The following is a 14,154-nucleotide window of genomic DNA, read 5'->3' on the forward strand; positions in this document are numbered from 1 at the left end:
CGCCTGGCTAATTTTTTTGTATTTTTAGTAGAGATGGGGTTTCACCATGTTAGCCAGGATGTTCTTGATCTCCTGACCTTGTGATCCGCCCGCCTCGGCCTCCCAAAATGCTGGGATTACAGGCATGAGCCACTGCACCCGGCCATATGGGAGTATTCTTTCTTCAAATAGTTTGCCATCTTCCTGACTCAAATTATGAGGAGCTGGCATATTTAAAAAATTAGTATTTATGTTTACAACATAAATATTATTTATAAACATCTAAACCTGGCTTAGTTTCATAGCTAGGTGTCTGTAGGTATCATTTTATTTATAGTACTTTTTTTTTCATTTAGAAGCTTTACTGTTTTATTTATTACATTTCACTAGATAATATTTATATGCACTCTGGACTTCTACCAGTTAAATCCTCTAATACTATTACTGTTTATGTGAAGGTGAAGTGATTACATTTAAATATTTTTTATCCATGTTGCCCTGACTATAAAATACACGTAATGCTATTGTTTATCAAACTGAAATAATCTAAATTTAAAGTTAAGAGAAAGGGAATAAAGTCTTATAAAATAGAACAAGGGAATAGATGGTTTCTGAAGAAAGTTATGTCATCAGAAGAAAGCACTTCTATTTTAAGAAGGAGGTAGGGCAGTTAACTCCACGGGCTAAGAGAAACAGTCCTTTCCTACTCTAAGAACCAAAATTGTCTAATGTAGTATGCCCAGAAGATAGACATACATCTAAATGCACAAGCATGTACCTGCGCACTTTTGCAAACATGGACAGAGTACTTGCTACATGCAGATGTTCCATTAGCCTGGGTCTTGTTCCTAAGCAAATAAGATAAAAGTCTTTCATAGCATAATAGCTTTAAAATAGGATTGCTGGTGCCCACAGAGATCCCTTGAATAAGGTCACAAAGATGGAGCCAGGAAATATGAACATTTACTCAATCTCGCTAGTCTTTCACCAATATATAAAAACAAAATATGGACACAGACAATAGCAGTTAATGAGCTGATGGTCAGTAAACGACTTAGTTTTCAAGGTAAATTCTAATTTTGAAATTTTTTTACATATATGTAGTGAAACTGATAAAGAAGAATGCTCTAAGCAAGTGCTTCAGGCCATTTTCTTCCTAATGTTCATTAACTGCCCAGTGACATGATTTACCTGGTCACTTTCCCTTCGCTGCTAGTTCCTTTTATGTAGCCACAACATGTTCAGTCTTTCAAGCCTTTGCTTTTATGACTTATACATCTGCCTATTTGATATTATGTCTAGTCCAGACCACCAACTTTTTCATAAAAGCCATAAAAAACCTTAGTAAATTGACTTAAGGTAGATAAAAATCAGTGATCTGGAGATAAATAAGGTTATTCCTTTATATAAAATACCAAAGTTGTGAGCCTTCAGCCTTTTTCTCTTTATTTAGGCGGACATGCTGATATATACCAGCTGAAAACTTTTAAAGCTCTCTCCTTTAATCTTATGCTCTGAGAATGATCTGCAAATTCCAATACTAAGTTTATGTTGGCCTTGTAAATGCCAAAGTATTTCTTAGAGATACAATCATTCTGGCAGAGAAATTCTGCATATAATTCCTTGGAAGAAACTTAAGATATTTATCTGAACATGTTTAAAATTACCTTTTTTGGGATTCAGTTTTACTTATGAACAGAATTTCATCAGAAGGCTTATTTTTTCTCTTTTTATGATGTAAGTTTTTTTTAAAAGGCAAAAAATATCAAATAGGCTCTAAACTCTCATTTTAAAACTTATATAGCTAATTACAAAATAATTATGTTTTTATTTATAACAAACAAAAACAACTAAACCATTTATCCCATTTCAGCGTTGTATCAGTCGAAATAGGCTGTATGATGCTGACATTATAGAAAATCTAACAAATAACATAATATTTCAGTGGTTTCAAAATAGCAGACATTTATATCTCATACACAGTAAGCATTCAACTGAGGTTTGCAAGTAGGCTCTGCTTTCATAGTCATCCACAGACCTAGAGTGATTGGGGCCATAACTTGATGGGTAGCACAAACTTGGGAACGTTGCAAAGTTTGCACTGGCTCTTAAAACTTCTAGCAGCATATTACATACATCTATTCAGCTCTTTTGTTTTTGTTTTTGTTTTTGTTTGTTTGTTTTGTTTGTTTGTTTGTTTTGAGACAGAGTCTGGCTCTGTCGCCCAGGCTCGGCTCACTGCAAGCTCCGGCTCCCGGGTTGACGCCATTCTCCTACCTCAACGTCCCAAGCAGCTGGGACCACAGGTGCCCGCCACTGTGTCCAGCTAATTTTTTGTATTTTTAGTAGAGATGAGGTTTCACCGTGTTAGCCAGGATGGTCTCCATCTCCTGACCTCATGATCCACCCGCCTTGGCACAGGTGTGAGACACCTCGCCCGGCTTCAGTTCATATTTCACTGGTCAAAAAACATCATATCGTCATACCTAACATTAAAAGGAGCAGTGGTGGGCAATCTTGAATATGCTTTTTAAAAAGTTAGCAGGAAATATGTGACAAACATCATAAGCAACCATCACAAGCCTATACCTCTCCAGAATTGGAAGGATGACACCGTACATTTACTGGCTGTAATCATGGTAGAGAGACCTGGTGAGTAAGACAACCACCTAGGGAAGTGCTGAGTCACCAACAGAGAAGCACATACGCCAAGACATTTGTGAAAGAGAAGGTCATCAGAGTGTTGAATCTACGTGAAAACTCAATAGATTAAGTATAGGAGGCCAAATGAAGAAAGCTTCAAGATAGAGAATGGAAGACAGCACTTGAGGCATTTTCTCTGTTAATTCATGGTTAAATGTAGAGAAATTTTAATGCATCCTAGGTTTCAAGAGTAAGCATGCATAGTCAGACGGATTAGGCACTGAGTAGGTTATACTTAACATATTTTTGTTAGATGAGATATCATATACTAAGATGATATGTAAGTCCACAGTGTATAAGGGACTTTTAATTATTATTAAATGCATGATATGTTAATATTTGCATTTAAAACAATAATTATTTAAAGTAGCATAGCAGGTACTTCAGAATTAGGATTGGTTCTTTCCAAACTTATTATTTAACAGTCAAAGTGATGCTGCTTGATTATTGCCAGTAATATTCAGATGGATATTAAATTTTCTTCTGTGGTTTTCCCACTTAGGACAAAGTAAGTGAATGATTGAAGACCTGCAAACTGTGCTTGTAATGACTTTCCAAGATTAATTGATAACCTCTGTGTTTCAACACTCATGGAGCAGATGGATATGACTGACACTGTCCTTAATACTACAGCATGATCCAAAGCATCACCAAAGTCTTCAAAAAGAAAGTAAAAAAAAAAAAAAAAAAAAAAGCCCATTTTCATTTCTACTTCAAATCCTGCAATTTCACATAAAAACACAATATATCTGTCTCCTTCACTAGACCAAGGGCATCTTAAGGTAGGGCTCATGGCTTTTTTCTTTGTTCTCCATACCTAGCATACACTATACACATCCATTTAAAAAAATAATAATTAATTAATAATTTGACCTTTGTGGAAAGGATTGTTTTTCTAAGACTTCTTACTTGTTTAGCAATGTGTTTCTATTGATTTCTTGACTTGCTTCACTTGAATGTTTCGGAGCAGAAATTTTAAAAGCCAGTATGGAATTCATCTTATCTCTTTTATGGCTGCAATAATAAATGGCAATATTCGAGACAGAAACTCTACCAACCTGGGATCCCGAGTGAAGACAGTTTGGAGCAGGGCCTTGACTGACTCACAGTGGGCATGGGTGAGAAGTATTGTTTGCTGCTCTAAGCAGCTGAGATATTAGGATTGTTGGTTGCCTCAGTGTAAACTAGCATATTTTGAGTGATATATTATGGAATATTTGGAGCAAACCGTAGGACTTCAAAGCACGATAAAATGCTATTAAGAAACACAATAGTTGAAACAAAATTCATAAATTAAAGCCTGTGGCTTTGTGTGTATAGGTAATTTCTCAAACCCAAACTTAGTTTCTGCATTTAAAACCTGAAGCTCAGATAAGTTGGGTCACTTGATCACCTTCACAAAGTGAATTCAAAATCACTTCATGCTCTTTCAACTATCCTCTATGCCAAGCAATTTTTATTCCTGTTTCATAGAAAGGAAAGCTGAGTTTGTGGAAGATAATTAGTTACTAAGAAGGAGCTCAATTGACTTCATGCCTGGTGGTCTTTCCACTACTAAAAATATCCTCACTGTCAAGGAGAACACTTAAAATTTATATTTTAGAGAAGGGGTGTAATACAGATGGTGATAAACCATCCACATTACATACTTACCACTTCTTTATTCCTCTCACCTTCTGTGTATGCAGTGAATCAGAACAAGTGTAGCTGAATTCCAACCTCAGCTCTACCTCTTAGTAATCATAGGGATAGACGCCACTATCTATAAAATGTGGATAAACAAATATATAAGGTCCCGATTGTAGTGAACCAAAGCAGACAATGAATCGATATGAATTATCTTCCATTCTAACTTCTCTATGTAGGAATCCTTACTGATAAATATGCATATGGTCAGATCTGAACACATCACAATTAGAAATGGGCCTTAAAAACAGTTGTTGTTTAGAAGGGATTTTTTTCTTCCTTTGGCATCTATTCAACAGGAAAGGGTATTTATTGTCCTATAATATCAAAGTTGAGGCCTGATGTGTTGGCTCATACCTATAATCCCAGCAATTTGTAGGCTCAGGTAGGAGGATCACTTGAGCCTGGGAGTTCATGATTAGCCTGGGCAACATAACGAGATTTCATTTCTACAAAAATCTAAATGATTAGCCAGATGTGGTATCATGTGCCTATAGTCCCAGTTACTCAGGAGGTTGAGGCGAGATGATCATAATTGCTGGAGCCCTCAGACCAGTAGTTGAGGCTTTAGTGAGCCATGATTGCACCATTGCACACTAGACTGGGTGACAGAGTAATAACTTGTCTCAAAAAATAATAATAAAAATAATTGAGAACCAGGCAGACTGAATTAAATTATAATAATTGTATTTGCACATTTTAGAGATGTTGGAGAAAAGAAAAGCATTCTACTGTCTCTTTTGTATGAAGATGATTAAACTCTAGGAATTCTGAATCCATTCCAGGTTAAGGAAGCTAATTGACAGGACTCATCAGAAATCTAGAGCTGGTCAGTCAAGTGTGTATTAGGAGGCTGTGGCAGACTGGAATTTCAGTCTGCCATTCGGGCTCTACTCACCAGGGCTCAGAGAGAAATGAGAGATACCTTAACAGGTTTACTGGCTCCTATTGAGATCAAAGGCAGTAGGTAACTTGGCCAGCCTTTCTTCTCTGTCTTTTCCTAGTCCTCCTGCCATTCAGATGAATCATGTGAGCCCATAATCAGGATTCTTGGGGACTCAGTGAACTTTGCTAGTGCTCTGAAGAGGAGGAAAAATCCTCCATTTAAAGGGAAAATAGTTATTCTCTAAAGGACATTCAATATTCATACTCTATTAGCAATCTTGCCTAACTTCTATAAATTCTATAATCCAGTAATATATCTACTTGACATTTGTAAAAGACATCTATACTACATCGTGTTCTTTCCTCTGGGAAGCATTTATGAAATTGCAAGAATGTCTGCCCCCTATTGTATCTAAGGGAATGCTAGAAATAACACATGAAAATAAATTATTGTATTATCTACTTATTCCCTTGGTGAATAAAATTGTCAGCCTCCATTTTCTATTTTAACTCCCTCTAGGATAGCATTTACTTCATTGGGATGGGAATGGGAATCTGCCATCACTCTTTATTGTTGTAATCCACAGTGTTACTTTTGCTCTGTGCCTTTCTTCTTTGAATTGAATTTGGTACTTGGAGCCCTGCAGAAGGTAAATGTGTCTGCTTTCCAAGGTTTCCTCGCTTTGTAGGAAGAAGATATATGGGTTATTTAATTCCCATTTCTATGCCTACAAAAATACACTGCCATCTTCTACTTACTCCACAGTGGGAATATATCTGATTTATCTTTTCCTTTTTGCACTAAACAGAAAAGCTTCAAGCCAAGTCTTTCATTCTAGAAAATGCGTATCTTGACAGGAGAAATTCTTTTTGTTAATGCTATTCCAAAACTATCGCCCCTTGAAAACTGGCTCAACTGCTGACCACGTTGAATAATAATATAAAATGGTTACCATGGTGGCTAGTGGTTTAATGAAAAAGAATCAGTGGGTTGCATTTGGAATCAGCAAATCGGGTCAGAAAGAAAATCACCTTTTCTTTCTGCAAGCTTCAGTCATTTTATCTTGAGTCCTGACTAAAACCTTTGCCTCATTCTAAAAGTTTCATCAATTGTCAGTCATGAAAGACTCTGTCCATATCTGTCTCCTATAAAGCCCCTATATAGGCTCAGAATCCCAAGAAATAAAAAGGGCTCAATAATTTATTATGCCTACTTTATTTATAATGCCTAATTCATTTATTTTGCCTCTGACAAAATATGTACAGATTAACTATTTTTGGTCTAAAATATTCTGATGTGGCTTGGTTCAGGTGGCTAGCTCATTTTGCTTCATGCTGAGTCAAGGGTTATGAGTTCAAACCCCATGTGAGTCAGTTAGGTTTACTTGCTCTTAAAGTTGGGAACAAATCTGCATTGAATAGAATATAAATAAAGCACCACTAGTGGACAATCAACCAAAAGTATATGCTTTTGTGATTGAAGGTTAATAACTTCATTTATATGTATGAAGGAAATCATTGGAAATATGTTAACATTATTCCATACATAGACTGTCTCAACTTGTCTGACAGTATATATCGTTCAGTGCTCTTAAAGGAAGACATTTTGTTTTCTATATAATCTTGGAGCTGGAGGTCATCTCGAAAGTCCTTTTTATCTGGCTCCCTGCCTTCCAACAGGTGAATCTGAATTCCATTTACTGCTTAGCTCATACTCATTTTGGAAATGTAGAACAGCTGGTAGACATTTTCTTCGTAATGCTTCTTAATATCCTTAAAGACAATAAAGTCACTCATCAGTCTTTTCATCACATTGAACAATTCTAACACACAATGTTTAGGATTTCAAATACATATTGTTTAATGTGCTTTTTTTAGTATGCTTATTTTTTGCCTCAATTTTCTAGAAAGTCATTAATATAGACACTACAATTTTTCTTTTCTTTTCTTTTTTTTTTTTTTGAGACGGAGTCTTGCTCTGTCGCCCAGGCTGGAGTGCAGTGGCCGGATCTCAGCTCACTGCAAGCTCTGCCTCCTGGGTTTACGCCATTCTCCTGCCTCAGCCTCCCGAGCAGCTGGGACTACAGGCGCCCGCCACCTCGCCCGGCTAATTTTTTTTTTTTGTATTTTTAGTAGAGACGGGGTTTCACCATGTTAGCCAGGATGGTCTCGATCTCCTGACCTCGTGATCCGCCCGTCTCGGCCTCCCAAAGTGCTGGGATTACAGGCTTGAGCCACCGCGCCCGGCCCTACAATTTTTCTTTCTTGCCTTGGACTACAAAGACCCCCATGCAGGAGCATGAAGCCAACTCTAGAGAAAGTGACTATTTTAAATGTACTGATTAGATGATGGAAGTCACTGTCTTATAAATAAATGTACTCCGGAGCATACATTCATTTATGTCCCATCATATGTTTCCTTGAGGATTAAGAATAATGTCCTTAATAATCTTAACATTTCTTAATGGAACTAGAATCCTTTCGTATTGAAATTATCATTTATCTGCCTCAGAGATATTTCCACCAGGAATCATCATCACCCCGATATAATGGGACTGATTTGCCAAATTGGAAACAGTAAAGGGTAGTGGCACATCATATGCCATTGACAATGAAAGCGGCACATGGCACAGCTGTATTCAATTTAAAGGCCTCTGTGACTAAAAACAGTTTGCCTCTGAATGTTATTAATTGAGATTTAGGTGAGCATCATTTAGAGAGTAATCAACACAAACAGAAAAGAAAAACCTAATCTGATGGCAAAATTGGCAATCTTGAAGATTAGAACAACATTGAAAGAAAATTTGGACAGCTTGAAAATAAAATATCAAAAGGAAATATTTTAAATGGGATGATATAACAAAAAATAAGTCATAGTTCATTTGAGTGCAGGAAACCAAGAGCAAATCTTATTTAAAAGCAGGAGGTGATGGTTGTTTTAAATTGAAAGGAGCGAATTGGCCAACACTATCAGGGAATAAACTTTCCACAGGAAGAGAGCAAAAGGCTTAAAGACAATGAAAGAAATGTCAGTCACACAAGACAATAACCCCAATACTGAATCTCTGTCTAACTTCCAAAGTTAGAGGGCATATATTTCAAAGTTGTTATAGCCTGCGTAAAGATTCTCCTGTGGCTACTTTGAAAGTTGGTTTTGCTAAATTTGCTTTGGTTCACAGGCAAAAAATAGATCTTATGTAGCTTCCCTCAAAACATAATATAGACATAATTGAAATGCAGTGAAATGTTTTCAGCCAGCTCATGCAGCATGTACCCTTGTTACCAGGTTGTCCTCTAATCCTGTTTGTATATCGATGGTCATTCTGCCAGGGCCATTGTTTTTATTACATTTGTTGAGAGTTTTTGGTGATAGATTTGCAAATGTTTTAAAGATCAGATATTGTAAGACTGTTCCCATTATTGACATCAATAATTCCTTTAAATATTTTGTAGTGATACTTAATACAGTTGGCTCATCTGTCAAAGTAGAAAAATACTAACAATATAAAATTGGGTCCAGTAAGTGTTGTTCTTTTCAGGTGACTTGTGGGCCCAGATGTCCACTGGATGGAAAAGAGCAGGTGGGGAAGCTACACTATTCTTGTCTCCTTTTTTTCTCTTTTTTGAGTGAATCCTCCTTTGCTTCTTTTGCAGAAGCATCAGCAATCCTTCATGTTCTCAATACTTTCATGAATTTGGATTGCTCAAGCCATTTACATAAAAAGCACATATTTTCATGAAATTCACAGATAAATATAGCATAAAAGAGTGCCCTTGTTTTGACTATGACATTTTCACTCCCATTTTTGTCATATTTCAGTTTATTCTTAAGGCTAAATTAAATGCTATATTTAAAATATAACTTTCACTTACAGCTAATGATTCAAGGCAGAGTCCTCCATACTCTTATGAAAATTTGATAATTCTTCTTATCCATAAAAGTGGCCACACAGCATTATCATTATTTCATGGATTGTGTAAACCATGAAATGTTTGAGGGCACAGACAGAATTACAGATGTCCCTGACTTACAATGGTTCAACCTTTTTTTTTTTTTACTTTACAATGCTAAGAAAGGGGTATACAGGGCCGGGCGCGGTGGCTCAAGCCCGTAATCCCAGCACTTTGGGAGGCCGAGACGGGAGGATCACGAGGTCAGGAGATCGAGACCATCCTGGCTAACACGGTGAAACCCCGTCTCTACTAAAAATACAAAAAAAAATTTAGCCAGACGAGGTGGCGGGTGCCTGTAGTCCCAGCTGCTCGGGAGGCTGAGGCAGGAGAATGGCGTGAACCCGGGGGGCGGAGGTTGCAGTGAGCTGAGATCCGGCCACTGCACTCCAGCCTGGGTGACAGAGCGAGACTCCGTCTCAAAAAAAAAAAAAAAAAAAAAAAAAAAAAAAAAAAAAAAAAAAAAAAAAAAAGAAAGAGAGAAAGAAAGAAAGAAAGAAAGAGAGAAAGAAAGAAAGAAAGAAAGGGGTATACAATCAGTAGAAACTACTTCAAATTTTGATTTTTTTTTTTTTTTTTCTTTTCCCAGGCTAGCAATATACAGCAAGACATTCTCTCTCAATGCTGGGTACTGACAGCATATGGCAGCTCCCAGTCAGCCATGCAATCAGGAGGGCAAACAGACATGAGTTATTCAACATTGTGTTATAAAATAGGCTTTGTGATGATTTTGCCCAGCTGCAGGCTAATACAAGTATACTGAGCACATTTAAAATAGGTTAGGCCAAGCTACAATATTCTGTAGCTTAGGAGTATTAAATGCATTTTCTCTTATAATATTTTCAATTTACAATAGGTTTATTGGGACTTAACCCCATCATAAATCGAGGAGCATTTGTATTTAATCATAAATGTGAAAAGGGATTCTACCATAATGCATAAAACACAGGCACACAATAAAAAAAAATTGGCATGGACTGAATAAGTCAATGAAAATCTGATCTGAATATTGCTGAGCTAATCCATCTATGACATCTGGCTTCTGAATATCAAACTTTTACTACAATTAGCCACTTCTCTGTTAACAAGGTATATTTACTCTATTCCCTGGTCTTTTGTTCTGAACTATTGGTATTGATCTATTATCTTAAAGATGTACATCAGTAACAAGAGGTGAAGATATCTACCCCTTGTGTCTGGATGATTGCATATGTGTAGTGTGTACAAACATTTATATACAGGTCATAGGTGGATTCATTTTCTGATTGGCAACTGGTTGAAAGAGTTAAGTGCCTATCTAAACACCTGAAATCAATAGAGAAGAGTGTCAGGTTGAGACAAGAGGTTATGAAGACCAAGATTCTTATTATGTAGATGAAGTCTCATAGGTGGCCAGCCTTAGAGGCAATAGATGGCAAATGTTTCCTATTCCAACCTCTAAAAGATTTTAGACTCTCAGCTAATCTCTTCAGGATTAGAAAGGGACCTGGAAAGGGAAGGAGATTCTCTACAGAATGTAAATTTCCTTCATAAGAGACAGCTTTTCAGGGCCATTTCAAAATATGTCAAAGAAATACATTTTAGGGTAAAATACTTTGATTTCATTCAGGGCATGCTGCCTGTTATGTGATGCCATACTGGAAGCAGGTTGGTATTTGGTATCTTATTGCTACAAAGAGTCTGTCTGTCTTAAGATCTTGTTTTAATATATTTTTGAGGCAGGGTTTGGCTCTGTTCCCAGGCTGGAGTGTAGTGGCACAATCTTGGCTTACTGCAGTCTCCACCTCCTGGACTTAAGTAATCCTCCTGCCTCAGTCTCCTGAGTACCCTGGACCACAGGCACATGCCACCACACCTGGTTAATTTTTGCATTCTGACAATATTTTTATAATTAAATCTATAAACATTACATGATAGCAATATTTGTGTATATGTGATATATATGTGTATATATATGTGTATGTGTATGTGTATATGTGTGTGTGTTTGTGTATATCTGCAAGAGAGGTATACATAAGGGTGTTTACTGTATAGATTATAGAAGAGAGGCTATTCAAGAATGGTGTTTGTGGTAAGATGGGACAGGAAGCAATGGAGAAATGAAATGTGACATATACATGGTGGCAAATGCTATGCAATCCATTGGAACAATAAATGGCAGCAACACTGTAGATCTTAATGTTGATGGGAAAAAAAAAGAGTAATGACCAAATAGTAGTAACCAAAGTAATAACATATCAATTGAATACATTGGCCATGCTTGGGAGTTGAATAGAAGTGGAGATCAGCTATGAAGGGGCAAGAAAATAATGAGACATGTTTGTGTTCCTATAAGGAGCAGAAGAGTGATTGACTCAACTTTCTGCATTTAGGATCACATCAAATACCTGTATGAAATATAAGAAAAAAAAGCCAAACTTTATTCTTCATCAGCCTTTGTTGATTGAAGCATTCTATACATGGACAGTTATTGAAAATCCCATTCTTAACGTTTCTGTATGACTTCTGATGGAAAAATATTATCCATTTGTATTGTCTTTATTCCTTTCTTTCTTTCTTAGTGTAGTCCCAGAGGCATATACAACTTTGTTGTTTATTTATTGGGCAATTTTATTCTGATCATTTTTACTGGAGATAATCAAAAGTCATAAAAGTAGTATGATGGATTAAAAAATTATCATGGACATCTTATATTGTGATTGATTTCACTCCCTCTACCAATCACACATTCTACTATGGGTGTTGCAATGTCTTCATGCACTTTCTTCTTAATGCTGCTATTTTAAGTTTCCATTTTGATTTCTCAGGAGCACAGCTCTATCATTATTTGTTAAATCACCTTTAAAATCTACTGTTGTTTCATATCTCTTTTTCTTCTTGTAGCATTTCATACCCTGTAGGTTTTCCTTTAAGTTAAAAACATCAATAATTCAGTACAATCCATAAAAATATATGTCAAAAGTAATGACTTGGCAACACTAAGATACGGAATTGTCTTTTAAATTATTAAGGAAAGACAAAATTGCATGGACTTTTTAAGTGATATTCACATTTAATTAGAATATGTAACTTTTTTTAAAAAAAAGAACCTCTTTCCTTGTCAATTAACAGAGTATTTTCTTCGAAGTCCAGCGCAAACATTACCTTCTCTGTAAAGATTTCCTTGTCTCATTTTAAATAAAATGAATTCTAAACAGAATTAATTTTGCCTTCTCTAACCTTAGGTCACTGCTTTGCTCTGGCCTGGAATCTGCTTCCTATGTCTAAGAGATTTGAATAAGACTCCTCTCTATGTTCTGTTTGTTCGTTTTAAGTCTATGCCTTCTTTGTTAGATCTAGTCACTTTCTTTTTAATTTTTTTTTAATTTTGGCAGCTTTTTTATTTTTGCACTCCTCTTTATTTATGATTATTTTTTGATTTGGAAAACAAGTGATTAGTTTTATTTTGCAAATATTATTTTATTTTTATTTAGTAAAATGCTGGTTTTTTGCTTTATCATTTAATGCCTTGGAATATATTTGATCTGTTTGCTTAGCTCTTCAGTTTCCTTTTTAATCATAATCCATAATGTGTTTTCCAAATAAGCTGTTTCAGCATTAGCAGAGCTTCTTAAGCATATAGGTTCCTCATTCTCATCCTATGTGCACCAAAATAGAATTTTCAGGAACAGACCCCTAAGGTCTATATTTCTTAGAAATTCACATGTAACTTTGACATACGGTGTGGTGGAAATCTCACCTCTAGCTCTATTTTTACCCAGGATCAATTCCCTTTTGTCTGTACCATTGTGATATGCTTATTTTCTTTCCGTTGAAAGAATCACTTTCTCATTGAGTACCAGTTTCTAATTATACAGCTCTGTATTTTCTGTGTCACTTTTTTTGTGAAGTGCCATAAAATATACATACATCTATATGTATGTAATATATATGTTACATATATGTAATATATAGTTACATACATGTAATATATAGTTACATACATGTAGTATATTGTTACATATATGTAGTATATATTGTTACATATATGTAGTATATAGTTACATATATGTAGTATATAGTTACATATATGTAATATATATTGTTACATATATGTAATATATATTGTTACATATATGTAATATATATTGTTACATATATGTAATATATATTGTTACATATATGTAATATATATAATATTGTTACATATATGTAATAAATATATATAATATTGTTACATATATGTAATATATATAAATTTACTCAGCAATATGTTAGACTCAGGTAAGAGCATCCTTGGTTTTGGGGCACACATTTAGATAGCCCTAAAAGTCATAAAGCTTCACACAAAAGAATATTCTTAAGAAACACGGGTGTCCCAGGAACTCAGGATATGGTGCTCAACTGTGGCACAATACATCACAGAAGCCAAACTATCTACTCTCATATTTAACACCATATAGACCTTAGGGAAACAATTATTCCCAACTCTTGCCCTATGTTCCTGAAAGGAAAGGCAGCTATATCTAAATCGTTTTAAGGTTTGCAGATAATGCTACCATTGATGCGACGGAAGTCTGCTTTTGAACAAAGAAAGAAAAGTAATTTGACATTTTTCAGAAAGCAATAATGCAATATATTCTTACGCATTTATATGATAGTTGTATATTTACATGAAATTATATTAAGGGCCAGAAAACAATGTTTGAACTAAATATATACAATCATGCATCCCTTAATAACAGACTTTTGTTCTGAGGAAGCATGGTTATTTCATCAGTGCGTGAACATCACAGAGTATACAAACACAAACCTAAATGGCAAAACCTATTACACACACAAGCAATAAGATACAACCTATTGCTCTTAGGTTACAAAACTCATATAGCATGTTACTGTATTGAAAGCTGTAGACACCTGTAATACAATGGTATATATTTGTTTTGCTAAACGTTCCTGAACATAAGGTAT

The 14,154-nt window shown here is 35.5% G+C and overlaps 1 long non-coding RNA gene across 1 annotated transcript in view; it reads left to right on the plus strand.

Annotated features, from left to right (window-relative positions):
• The window catches only part of LOC117080330, an 84,344-nt gene extending 80,400 nt beyond the window's left edge, over positions 1 to 3,944 (plus strand). Inside the window, exon 5 of the long non-coding RNA XR_004435785.1 lies at positions 3,185 to 3,944. This is a non-coding gene — a long non-coding RNA (uncharacterized LOC117080330). The remainder of the gene's footprint in view (positions 1 to 3,184) is intronic.
• The last annotated feature ends 10,210 nt before the right edge of the window (positions 3,945 to 14,154 follow it).

Source organism: Trachypithecus francoisi, unplaced genomic scaffold, assembly GCF_009764315.1.
Source record: "Trachypithecus francoisi isolate TF-2019V2 unplaced genomic scaffold, Tfra_2.0 Lachesis_group8, whole genome shotgun sequence".
Classification (NCBI taxonomy): Eukaryota; Metazoa; Chordata; class Mammalia; order Primates; family Cercopithecidae; genus Trachypithecus; species Trachypithecus francoisi.